This window comes from Cavia porcellus, unplaced genomic scaffold (genome assembly GCF_034190915.1).
Source record: "Cavia porcellus strain 051 isolate PalLab524CR breed Dunkin Hartley unplaced genomic scaffold, mCavPor4.1 scaffold_13, whole genome shotgun sequence".
Classification (NCBI taxonomy): Eukaryota; Metazoa; Chordata; class Mammalia; order Rodentia; family Caviidae; genus Cavia; species Cavia porcellus.
The window spans coordinates 3031559-3044153 of NW_026947496.1; the positions used below are offsets into that span (position 1 = coordinate 3031559).

Here is a 12595-nt window from a genome sequence, read left to right on the forward strand (position 1 = left end):
GGTTGACTTGGTGATCATGTAGTTTTTCAGCTGTTCTTTGTCATGGAAGTATCTTATTTCTCCATCCATTTTGAAGGACAGTTTTGCAGGATACATCAGCCTAGGTTGGAAATAACTTTCCTTTATGATCTGAAATACTTCACTCCATGCTCTTCTTGACTTTATTGTTTGTGCTGAGAAGTCTGCTGTGATTCTGATAGGTTTTCCTTTATATGTGATCTGTCTGTTCTCTCTTACAGCTTTTAATATTCTATTCTTTTGTTCAATTTCTGGGATGACCATTACTATGTGTCTGGGTGTAGTTTTATTTTGGTTATGACTATTTGGAGTTCTTTATGCTTCATTGATCTTGATATCAGTTTCCAATCTCATGTATGGGAAATTTTCAGCTATTGCTTCTCTAAATATCCTCTTGACATACTTTATGTTGTTCCCTTCTTTTTCATTTATCCCTATTAACCTTATGTATTTCCTCTTTGCATCAACTTGCAGGTGTTGAATTGTTATTTCCTGATATCTTGTTATTTTTAAAAGATCTTTCCTTTCCTGTTCAATGCCTGCAATCTTGTCTTCAAGGTCTGAAATTCTATCTTCACATTCATTGAGGCAGTTTTTAAAACTTTTTATTGAGTTTTAGATTTCTTGTATATCTCTTTGCATCTGTTTTATATATTCTGTTTGGTCTTATATTGTTCATCCAGGGTTTCTATCCTTTTGTTTATCTCCTCAAATTTTTAAATTGTGTCTTCTTTAGATATGTTCAGCATCTCCTTCATTTCTTTTATCATTTGTTCTTTTACCTGAGGGGTTATTACTAGTTTGATTTCCTTTAAGGCTTCCCAGAGTTGCTTCTTTATTTCAGTTACTATTATTTTAGGTTTTTCAGGTATGTGGTATATATTTTCTTCTATGCACATGGCTCCTAGGCTTTCTTGAGATCGGCTGGATGTTTGAGACTGAATTTTGGTCTTTCAATTTGCCATTTTCCTATATTTTTGCGCTTCAAGTTTTGTTCCAAGTGAGGTAGAGAGTTCAGCCAGGCTGGGACAGAATTCCCTGCCCCCTCCTTACTCACTGATTTTGACAGGAAGCTGGACCCTGGGCCGCAGGTGAAGAAAACAGTTTGCCAGACATGGGCGGGGTTCCCTGCCTCTTGAACTTACTCCACAGACAGGAACCCAAAGCCTGACCCCCAGACAAAGAAGAGAGTTTCATGCCTCCACTGGACTTACTTGACCCACAGGAAGCCAGATCCCGGTCCCCAGGCAAAGAAAAAAGTTCACCGGGCTAGGGCAGTGTTTCCTGCCTCCTCTGGCTTACTGGACCAACAGGGAGCCAGAGCCTGGCCCCCAGGTGGAGAAGAGAGTTCCAGGCCTCCACTGGACTTACTTGACCCACCTTTTTTGCTTATACTTGTAATTTGAGCAACTACTTACAAGATAACAATACAAAATGTATTAACCATTGTTAATTTCCTATTATGTTGTTTTGAATGTCTATATCATTTTTATTTTTTTCATTTTAAAATAAAAAAGAAACATTAAGATGAAAATATATACCATAAAATAAATTAGCATTAATATGTCATTTTGAATTGAACAACATTGAATGTGCAAAATCAAGGGAAAATGAGAGAAAGCAAAACAATATATGCCAGGCAACAAGAAATTCATCTTTTATAGTATTTATGCAAAATACCTCCTAATGTAAGTGTAAACATGTAGAAAGTTTTAATTCCTCTTGTAATTTTGAATGAGAAAACTTCTAATTTATATTAAATGAAAGTAATTTCTAAGTAATACACTAAGATATTATAGAGATTAAAGTAAAGTTCAAAGTAAATGACTTCAAAAATCCTGAAGATCTTCTAACCAAAACTGGTCCCTACTTCTCTCCTTCATTGTTTTTAACATTTTAATTTAATTTAATTAATTAAAATTTGTTTCTGGCTCACATGCAGTGGTTCCTTGGGATATGAATGTAATTTATTTTATGATTTTGGGAAAGAGATCTGTTTGTATTTTTATGAGGAAGGTGGCTGTGCTTTTTTTGTCACACAATATGGAGTATGTGAAGGGAAGCAAAATTTTTCAAAAACCTTTGTGAAGTGGTATGTGAACAGCAGCATTTGTGATACAGTTATTACTATATCTTCCTGATTATGAAAAGGAAATACAACACTATTTGATGCTGGAAACTAGGGAGGCTATGAGACATATAAAGCACTAGGTATAGCAAAGAGAATCTCTGATCAAATATGTTTGTGAATTCTTCAAAGGTCAAGAATCAACATCTGAACTTGGACCAGGGACAGCCGGGCCTACTCCACTCAAGTGTGCTTCCTGTCCTGATCATCACCATGAATGCCAAGGTGACAGGTATGTGCAGCAGGCAATAAGTGCTGGTATTGCTACCATCCTTCGTGGTTGGTGTGAAAATGTAGCTAATAGCAAGAGTTGCCAGGTTTATATGGTTAGGAAGTACCACCCAAATGTTTTCCTGGAAAGCACTTACACAGGACACAAGAGAAAATTTCTGAGGCCCTCTAGTGGTAGAGTCCTGCTAGTTTTTGACACTTGGCTATCTTTAGAGACTTTTGAATTAATGCAGGAGCATATGAAACAGTGAGGGAGCTTCTGGTGTCTATGAGGTGGAGGACAGGGGACTGCTAAGAACAAATTCCAGAATAAGAAATTATGTAGCTCAAAAGCAAGCAATGGTGAGATTGGGGAACTCTGCACTAGCATAGGACCACAAATTATTGAGTCCAATCCTCTCAACACCAAAAGGCAGAACCTAAGTTTCTGGTTCTCAGGTTCATTATGTGAATTATGTGACTTTGGTCAACCTAATGAAATTTTCAGTTCTGAAGCCACAATCAGAAAGTGATCGCAGTGGTGTACCTTACATGGTTTTGTTAGTTTGTACAATGTCCTTTCAAAAGGAAAAGCAGGACAGTGTTAAGTAATTGCACTGAGTAAGTGACCTTTGTCAGAAAAGTAAATTAGAATTGATCATAAAATACTTATGATATAAAGAAGAAATTTATTAGTCTTCTTTTTGCAGACTGTAAAGCTCTCTGACAACAAATACATGTGCTAATTGGTAAGTGCATGTATTGACTGATGAGCTTCTTAAAGTTCCAACTCAGTTTCCCCATATCTAAGGCACTTTTATATTATAAATCCACATACAATTTTGCATTTGGTTTTGGTCAACCTAATGAAACTTTATTTTATTAACATATTAGTATATCAGGTATACTAATATATTAGTATAACAAGCACACATTTACATTTTTGAATCATTGCAATAAGTGATATTATATATTAAAAATATATATGGAAAACTATAACACGTGAATGACTGTATGTTGTTTTAATTTTATAAATCAGTTGTTATTTATTTCAGCACCAAAAGAAATATATTCATATTTGTCTCGTTATTTCTTTACGTATTTACTTGAGTAATTATTCACATATAAATCTATAATACTTTCCTAGATTTACCTTGCAGAATTCCACCTCCATTTATCAAAGTTTATTAGAATTCAAGTTGTTGATGATAAGACTTTAACATAAGCAATTCTCTTAGAATAACATTGCTGAAGGTAAAAAGTGTTTTTAATTTTGTAGCTGCCTGTTGCCTCTTTCTGTTTGGGTTTGACAAATATTGCTATGCTAGTGCTCTACATCATTCCTTCAGGCCCACCTCTGATCACTGTGAAAGATTGTGATGTGAGAGTTATATAGAGTGGAGAAAGTGGATACAGTTAAACTTCTGAGCATCCCTGTCACTGAACACCCTAGAACAGAGGAGTTTTTCACAAGATATAATAACAATGGTCCGTGTGGCACAGGTGCAGCCTAGAGTCCCACAGTTGTGCATGACACAAGGGCAAGGACCACAGCATCAGTATGCTGCCTCTCCTGCCTGGTAATAACAGAGTGTGGAAAGTCACTTACCTGTGATTCATCTACATAATTTGATGCTGTTTACAATGAAGGCTCATTCTGTCTCCCATGATTATTGTAAAACCCAAATTAAAAATAATATCTAAAACATCTGGCACTTGCTAGCAAATGCATAAGATTTTTATAATGAGTAAAACATTCCTATTCATGCCACCATTTTTATAACAGTATTCTGTTCATTCTGAGTAGTAGCAAGCATATATGTTTTCTTCAGAAGCATGAAAATAAAAGAAGCAAGTGCATTGTGGTGTAGGTATCATGTCAAGGTGTGAAATACAAACATCAGATAGTGAGTGAAAGAACTTTAAGCTCCTACAGTGCCTTACAACTTGAAATTTACAGGAACTCCCTCCAAACTGAGCTATGTTAAGAGGTGACTAAGCAGGCCTGACCATAATTCACCTAAGTTCCTATAGTTTGCAAACCACAGAACACTCCTGGGAGAAACATAAAAAAGCAGAAAGTTCCTCAGTTTTCCAACTCTCTCTCCATGCTTGTGTTTATGTAAATGTAGTGAATGGTGCTAAGTCTTCCAGTTCCAGGAAATTAGAGAGCCAAATTAGAGAGCCAAATTAGTGAGCCAAGAGAGGTTAAGATTCCAAAATAAGGGTTATATGATTATCAAGAGAAGTTTGTGTCTCGGTTTAACCAGGGTAACTTTTAAAGCGGCTCCTGATGTCAAGCCTGCTACTGTGGAAAAATGTAGCCTCACAGTCTAATTATACCAATAGCACTGGCTCCAACATGACCATCTCGAAACTGCTTAATCATGCGATCATTCTGTCAAGCCACATCAGATTCCTCTCTTCAGAACTGCACAAGGAATTTGTAAGTACCTTTCTGTTTGCTCTTATTAATAGGAGACATCTCAATAATGTTGGGGAAAGACTACAATTTAAACAGACAACCTCATCATTTAAATTTAAAATAATAGTGATTAATGTGTTTAAAGAAAGCAGGAAATCAATGAAATGTAGAACACCAAAGAAGAAATGTTCATAGACTTATGAATTGCAAAAAGTGTAATGATTTTTGAAAGAAAACCATCTTTACTTCACTTCATCCTTCAAAATATATTATTTGGACATACAACCTTTTCCCTGGGGGCTTTGGAACATGCTGGTTCCTTACTCTAGTCCACAGAGACAATCCATGAGCTACCTCACTGAGTGCACCACAGATATCTAAAAATGGGAATAGCATAACAGAGAACTAAGTAGATCAAGTAGAATTGAACTAAAATGATTTCTTGTCAGATGGAAAGAAATCTAAATTTTCTGAAATACAAAACACACGGAAGCAGTGAGCCAAGATTTCTGCTTTAGGATAACAGAAGGTTTGGTTTAGTAGTGAGCCTGGTTCTTGTTTCCAGATAAAGTCAGTTTTAACTGTGTGTATTGTGTCCTACAAAGTCAGCACTGCAGTGATGGCAGGTTAGGTCTAAGTACACAAAGCGACTGTACAGAGAAATGGCTCATGTTTGTAATATATTCACATCACATAATTCTGTTATGCATCACTGTCATCTCTTTTGGCAGATTTGACTTGCCTTGAGTATTACTCAAAATCTTCCTAAAATTTCCTCTCAACTTTCACAAAGCTTGCCTATTTCTAGTCTTTGTAATCTACTGGTATTGAATCTCAATTTGTTCCTGAAAATTTCATCTAATGTTTTGTTTGTTTTATGATTTAAATTTTTTACAATAAAATCTTGTACTATTAATTGGTGATAAATTACAGAGTTAGATGTATGTAGAATAAGAAATAACTGAGAGAAAACTATATTGTTTATTTTTACTTAAGGAAAGTATACCAGTTTGGACCCTGGAGAAACAAAAAGTTAAAGAAGTAAATATAGACTCATATGTATCACTACCTTTGGGTTAAATTCTAGAAAAATGTGTTACTTAACAGGTATCTTTAGCAGTTTTGCTGTTTTTCATGGTTGTGTTCCACATTTTAAGTTAAAGGAAGACTGTAAAATAAAGGCATAGAAATTGAAGACTGTAGGACGTCAAAAAACAGTATGGGAATCGAATTTCCAGAGCTAATGGAAAATTAGGTAAAAAAGGTAAGTTCCTAACTCTATTTTTAGTCTTCTTGCAGCCCTCCTTTGGAGCCAATTACACATGCCTTAAATGTAACATTAAGTGAATGCATTCCTATTTTCACTCTTAAACCCAGCTCACTGGATTTCCTGTTGGTTCCAGGCAGCCCGGTACTCTCTGGACACAGACATTTCAGTGTTAAGGAACAGGTGCCACACAGCCTCAATCGCCACCCCGGGTGACAAAAAGAGACCCTGAAGATGAAGGTGAGTTCCTGCACAGCACCACCAGCAACCAGGAGCCAGTGTAGAGCTATTCAGGCTGTAGGCTTTAAGGGGCGCTGTGGTCTGTGGTGACAGGAGCAACACTGCAGAGCAGAGCAGCTGGATAGGGAGCAGTGAGAACAATCACACTGTACCTGGAAACCCAGGGGAAACCCAGTGCTGAATAAACAATGTACAAGATCTGTAAGCTGGAAATGCAGACGATCTCAACCAACACCCACATCTAGGATGTTACATGAGAAACGCATGTGCAGTTTATCCAGTGCAGGGTAGCGTGGCTCCTACGTGGGTGGCGGTCCCAGTACTGACCCTGGTACGCTGCACCATCTCTATGGCTCTGGCCTCTCTTCCCTTCTGCTTCTGCTCCTGAAGTGCCCACTCCTTCAGTACACACTTGCTTTGGACCCTGGCCCTGTCTCCCCTGAGAGTCAAAGCACTGTGACTGTACCCTTTGATATCACGACACCATGCTCACAGGTGCAACTCTGGACTCTGCTCTGATGATAGCAGAGCAACCCTATCAAACCTTTATAATTTATCCGGGATCTATTTTCTCCTGTTAGAACCATACTTTTTGGATTTTCTTCCATAGACACAGTGTTAACAGGATTTTAAATAAAACGTGAAATTATAGAGGGAAAACAATATTGGGAAATTGTTATCAATTCGAAATCCTATTAAAATATTTCCTCTTATCAGCTACTTTCATGTGATTGTTTTACTGTAGCAACTTTGCTTAATTTGAAAATTTTGAGAGCATCTATAAGGTTAGGGTTTAGCTTTGTGGTGTAAGCACCAGTTTAGCAAACCAAACCAATATCGTGAGTTAGATCCCTGGTACTAAAGCAAAAAAAAAAAAAAAAAAAAAAAACAGCATCTATGACCTATAGAAAAAAGTTTATACACACTGGAAACTTCTATCAGTTTTTTAGTTGGCCTTTGTGAGCAAAGGTCACCTGTAACTAACTGGTGTCTCACTTCTCTTATGGAGTGCTCCAACCTGGTGATCAGGAGAGGGACCTGATCATCCTGATGATCCACTTGAAGCTCTCCTGGGAAGACCCTATGTGTCACCTCAAGGCCCAAGCAGTTCGCCTGCCAAACATTCCCCTGAGTTTCATGTAGAAAGCTGAGTTCATCCAGCAAAAAATACAGCAACTTCTACAAGGACTGAAGATAATCGCTAGGCAGATGGGTAGCTCCTGATAATTCCTTGGTTTTCAGTGTCCCTGCTGCATTGGGAAGCAGAGTGACATCCCTTGCTGTGCAGAAATAATATTTAGCCTGAATGTTACACCTTCCAGTCTGCTAATCACCAGAACCAGAGGTATACGCAGCAGTGTAGAACCCAACTTCAAGGGGTCTCAAGACCCTCAATGCTGAGGGGGCCACCCCCACTGCAATGAACAGGAACTACCCTGGACTGTCCCTTCATGGTTGGTTACACATTTCCCCTGAGTAGAAATTCACACAAGGACACCTGAAAGAAGTGTGTCCCTCAAAGTGTTCTAGGACTCCAACACTGAAATTCTGTTTTAATGCTCACAATAAACTTCAGTGAAACTTTCAGTGACCAGGATAATTTCTTCTGTTGTTCACCCAGCAGGGATAAGAGAAGCAGTAGTGATCCGGTGATGTTTGGGGATACAATGATTATATTGCAAGGCATCACTGCTTTATGGGGTTGAAATTCAGCAGACATGTTTGCTCATCTTGCAGAATACTTGCAGGCCAAGCTAGTCACAAGCAAAAGTGTACTATATTTAGTGGGAAAGGAAAATAGCCATATTGGTTGCACGGTAAGTCCAACATCCTTAATACTGAAGACAATGAAAAGGCGATACCATGAATACTTTAAGCCAGTAAGGCTTTTTCCCTGAAATGTGCTTTATTTTATAACTCATACAGTGTTATCTTAAACTATTTTGGGGTTTGTAAGTTAAAACTCATACTGTTGCAGTAAATCACCTCAGTCAATTTGTCATAGCTTTTCTAAATCACATCTCCATTCAAGTAGGACAATTTTAACAGCAGTACAGCAAGCAGCTTTATGAAGTTCTCAGAAAGAATTATTCATGAAATAAAAATTCAGGATTACAGCAATGATAACATAAGCAATGATATATTTCACTGTTTATGTTCTAAGTACTTGATAATAGCACCATGTTGTCAGTATCATGAAAGACAATTACCTACAACTCATAAACACACTATAATGGAATGAATATATTAACTGAGGAAAATACAAACTAAACAATTTTTCTAGTTTATTTCCTTCATTACTATAAATCAAATTCAGTTATCACTAATTTGTTCTGGAATGCTTCATCTTCTGTTCATTCCTCCTCTCAATTATTCATTTGTTCCTGTTTGTATCTTGACACAGTTTGTAAGAAATTTTTCTGTTAGGAACCACACAACAAAAGTAAAAACAAAAGCCCACAGAAACAAAACAAATTTAGGTCATAAACACATAGGTGTGCACAGACACACACTCTTTCAACTGGAATAAAAAGTTTTTGCACACTTTTGGAGACAGTTCAGTAGATGAGGATCTGCCATTAGCCAGATTTGTTCTTACAAGTTTGTTCTTACAAGACATTTCCTGACATTTCTGCAGAGTTATGGATGGACTCAGGTCTCAGAGATCTCTGGGTATTCTCACATTGTAGAGGCTGTGAGTACAGCACTAATTTTATGTTGCACTAAGCTGCATTTTTTGGAAGCAGCATCCTGTCGCCATTCATACAGTGGACTCTTGCCAGGCAGGGCCTATCCCTGCACCCTCCTTCCCTCAGATGTTAATTTCAGTGTCTCAATGGAAAGCAGCTGCTCCTCCTTGAAACCTGGAAGGGGACATATTTGTATGGAGTGAGACATTTATAACTTCTTTTTCCAGATTGAGTGCCTGTACCTTAAAGCACCAAATGCTCATCATCTCTAAGTTCTTTATTTCTGTCGACACTGTGAGAACAATAGATACAGTCATAAGAAACAAAACTACACAGTGAGCTACCAGAAGAGATAAAATACCCCACAGGGTCATGTGGAACAAATTTCACGAAATGTCAGAATTCCTTGAGGTAGAGCATAGCAACTGTCCAATGTATTGTCTGTGTGTCAAATGCACCCGCATTCCACCAGCACCTTTCTGGATGTCCATTTCTCTGCTCCTGCAGAAGCTCACTTCATTTTCCATTACATGCATTGAAGGAAAAGGACAGATGGCTTCTTTTTCTAGCTTTTTGATGGCTAAAAGCTTTGTGATATCCTGTGTGAGATACATGAAAACCAATGCCTTTGTCAAATGTTTTAATTGTCATCAATTTTCGAGTCTTAACTAATAATCAAAAGGTTCAAAGACAAAACGTATCAATATTGTGAGCAATATGTTGTTTCTATCTTTGGTGACTAGATATCTTTGGTGTTCTATCTTTGGTTGACCTTCAATTCAAAACTATGGGGAACATGCTCTCTGGAATGAACTCCTGCTACTGATGTCAACCGATGCAAGTGTTTTAAGGCAAATTTTCACCAACTGTGCCACTGCCTGCATAGGGATACTGACAAAGTTCACACTTTCCTAAGGGTCTTAAATTACCAAATCACCCATGAAAGGCAATCCTAAACTCATATCCATTCCTAGTATTCTGAGATGACTCTTAATGATCCATGTGTTGGAAAGATTCTCATATTTTTACATAATTTCGTGTATGCTTTGGAGTAATGGTGTAAGTTGTCACTTCTCAAAAATAAAAACTAAATATTTCACACTGTCAAAATATTAGAAGTCAGTGTGTCAAAATTGCTTTCCTTTGTTTAATTGAAACCTCCCCAAAATATAGTACTACAGTTGAGAAGTTGATATCAATTGATACTGTTTCTCTGTGAAAAGGATCTACTTCACTACTTCCAATTTTCTAACTTAAAAGGAGGGAGAAAATTGATAAAGGATGAAAAAGAAGGAATTGGGATGTGTTACATTCACACATCAAATACACACAAGGAACCTAGTATTGCACACATGTACTAATAAACTACACTTAAAAGACAATTCTCACAATTAAGAGAAATTAATCTTGCAACTAAGATGATTAACAACTTATGTTACATTAACAGTGAATGAATGTGAGTACATTAATTGATTTTGTGATAATCAAAGTGTGAAGTCATTCCACTCATACCATAAAGCCCAGTTAGCTCTCAAACCATTTGTGAATTTCAGCTAACATTTCCAATATTTTGAGTCACAGTACACGCTTTATTGTAAATGCCCCTAAATAGCATAAGACTTGATGAACAGAAGTTCAATTTGCATGTCACAAATGTGATTTCAGTAACATATGCATTCAGCCATGTTCCACTGCACTCCTAGTTCTTCCACTTCTGCTTGGAAACACTTCATGTGCTCCATTCACTCTGAGCCTACAGAGGCAATTCAGTCAAGTTCTAACTCCATCCTACACTCAGTTATGAGTGTAACTCCCTCTGTGGTGGCTTAAGGATACAGCAGAGAATGCCAATGTAGTTTATTTCGACAAGATTTCCACCCTCGTTCTTAAATTCTTTTTCTCTGACTGAGGTGAAGTGGAGTAGACAGGCAGAAGAAATGAAAAGATTTGGTATCACAGACATGTGCGGAGGTTTCATACCCCTCCCATTGCTGCCAAATACACACTTTGATATCCCTCTCAATGGCAAGTGGGTATCATGTGGGTGGCACTTGTGGGTCTCCAAGGCTCTCAGCAGTAGAAACATCTCTTGTCCAGTATCTGCACCTACACAACTCTGACACCTGAAGAATCCCTTCCAGTCTCTAGTAAAGTGCTCCAAGCCTGAAGATACCAGGCAGAAGACAATGGGAATGAGATCAGCCAGGTATCACTGGACTCCCAGGAAAGTCACCCATCATCTCCACTCCAAGCTATGAAGTGGCATGCATAATGGAACCCTTTCGGGTTTCACACATTCTCCTCTCTCCTTGTTCTTGTGGACATTCAGGGAATCCAGATGTTGAATTCAATCACAGACATTGAATGAGAATGAGATGGCACTCTGCTTTTCTGTCTAAACCAGTGAATAATTATTTCCTCCAACAACTACCTAGGGTATCAGCTTTGAACATGTTTCATTACTAGACTTAACTATATCATGTCCTCATCCACAAAATGCCTGTCTTTTACTGACTAAGCTTGTAAAGAGTTGACTGGAAAAATGCAGTTTGGCTTTGAGTGATCTGATAGGAGGGCTTCACCATGGACATCTCTCCTTGGAATGAAGAGTGCATTGTATCTCTGCTGTATTTCTTAAGTGTTCCAGACAATAGATGATGGGGTTCATCCAATTCAACATCTTCATAGACCAGAAAGTACATAGGGGGAAGAATTACAGGAGAAGGATAGGGATGGGAGGAAGGAAAGCAAGACAGACAAATGAAACAAAAAAGGAAAGCTAGGTTGAGACAGATAAAACACTGTTAGGGATCTACACTGATGGAAAACACAAATCTATATTAATATTATCCCTCAAAGCTAGTACCATCCCATATCTTCCTTTATCTTTTATTCCCTTTATTGTTTATTTCCAAATCTTTTTGTTCATGTTAGAAACACAATGCTAATCAGCTGAGTTTCTACAGCTCAAGAGAGAATCACAACTTTCCACCTTTACACATTGGAATTCAAGGTAATTTTTGAAAAATTATTTAAAAACTGAAAAATGATATTTTTCCTGTAATTATAGGAAGATTTTCTAGTAATCGTTCCCTCATAGAAAAGTTTATTACTACTGAGTTTTGCATCTATCTTTGAATTCTATGGCTCAACGTTTCAGAAAGCAGCAGAATCCTCTGCCCCCACCAAATTATCACCAGTCTCATTCTTCCTGACAGTGAGAACATTGTTTACTTTCTCATATTGTTGTCTTTTTACTTTAAAATTCAGAAGAGGAAGAGTAAACATGAGTATACTTTATTTTTCGGGTTTTTGGGTATTATTTTTCTGATTTTACATCACTCCCATTAATTTGTAAATATTTCCAAAATACAAGAAAGACTTTATAAGGGGCTAAATTAGGCAAGAAATGACACTGTAATAGTACAAAATCTAAGTGTGCTACCTTAACCCAGCTGCAGCATCATGCATTATGCTCTTGTGAAGTGCTCATTTCTAATACAAATGGACAACTTCAGGTAATCCATGATAGGGTGCTGACAAAAGACCTCTACTTGCCTTTGACACAGAAATGCAGCAATCTACTGTTAAGAGATGCCTGAGCAGGTCATGGGACT

General features: G+C 37.5%; 1 pseudogene; it reads left to right on the top strand.

Moving 5' to 3' along the window:
• The first annotated feature begins 2257 nt into the window (after positions 1 to 2257).
• LOC134478388 (prolactin-like) lies at positions 2258 to 9934 on the top strand (annotated as a pseudogene).
• The last annotated feature ends 2661 nt before the right edge of the window (positions 9935 to 12595 follow it).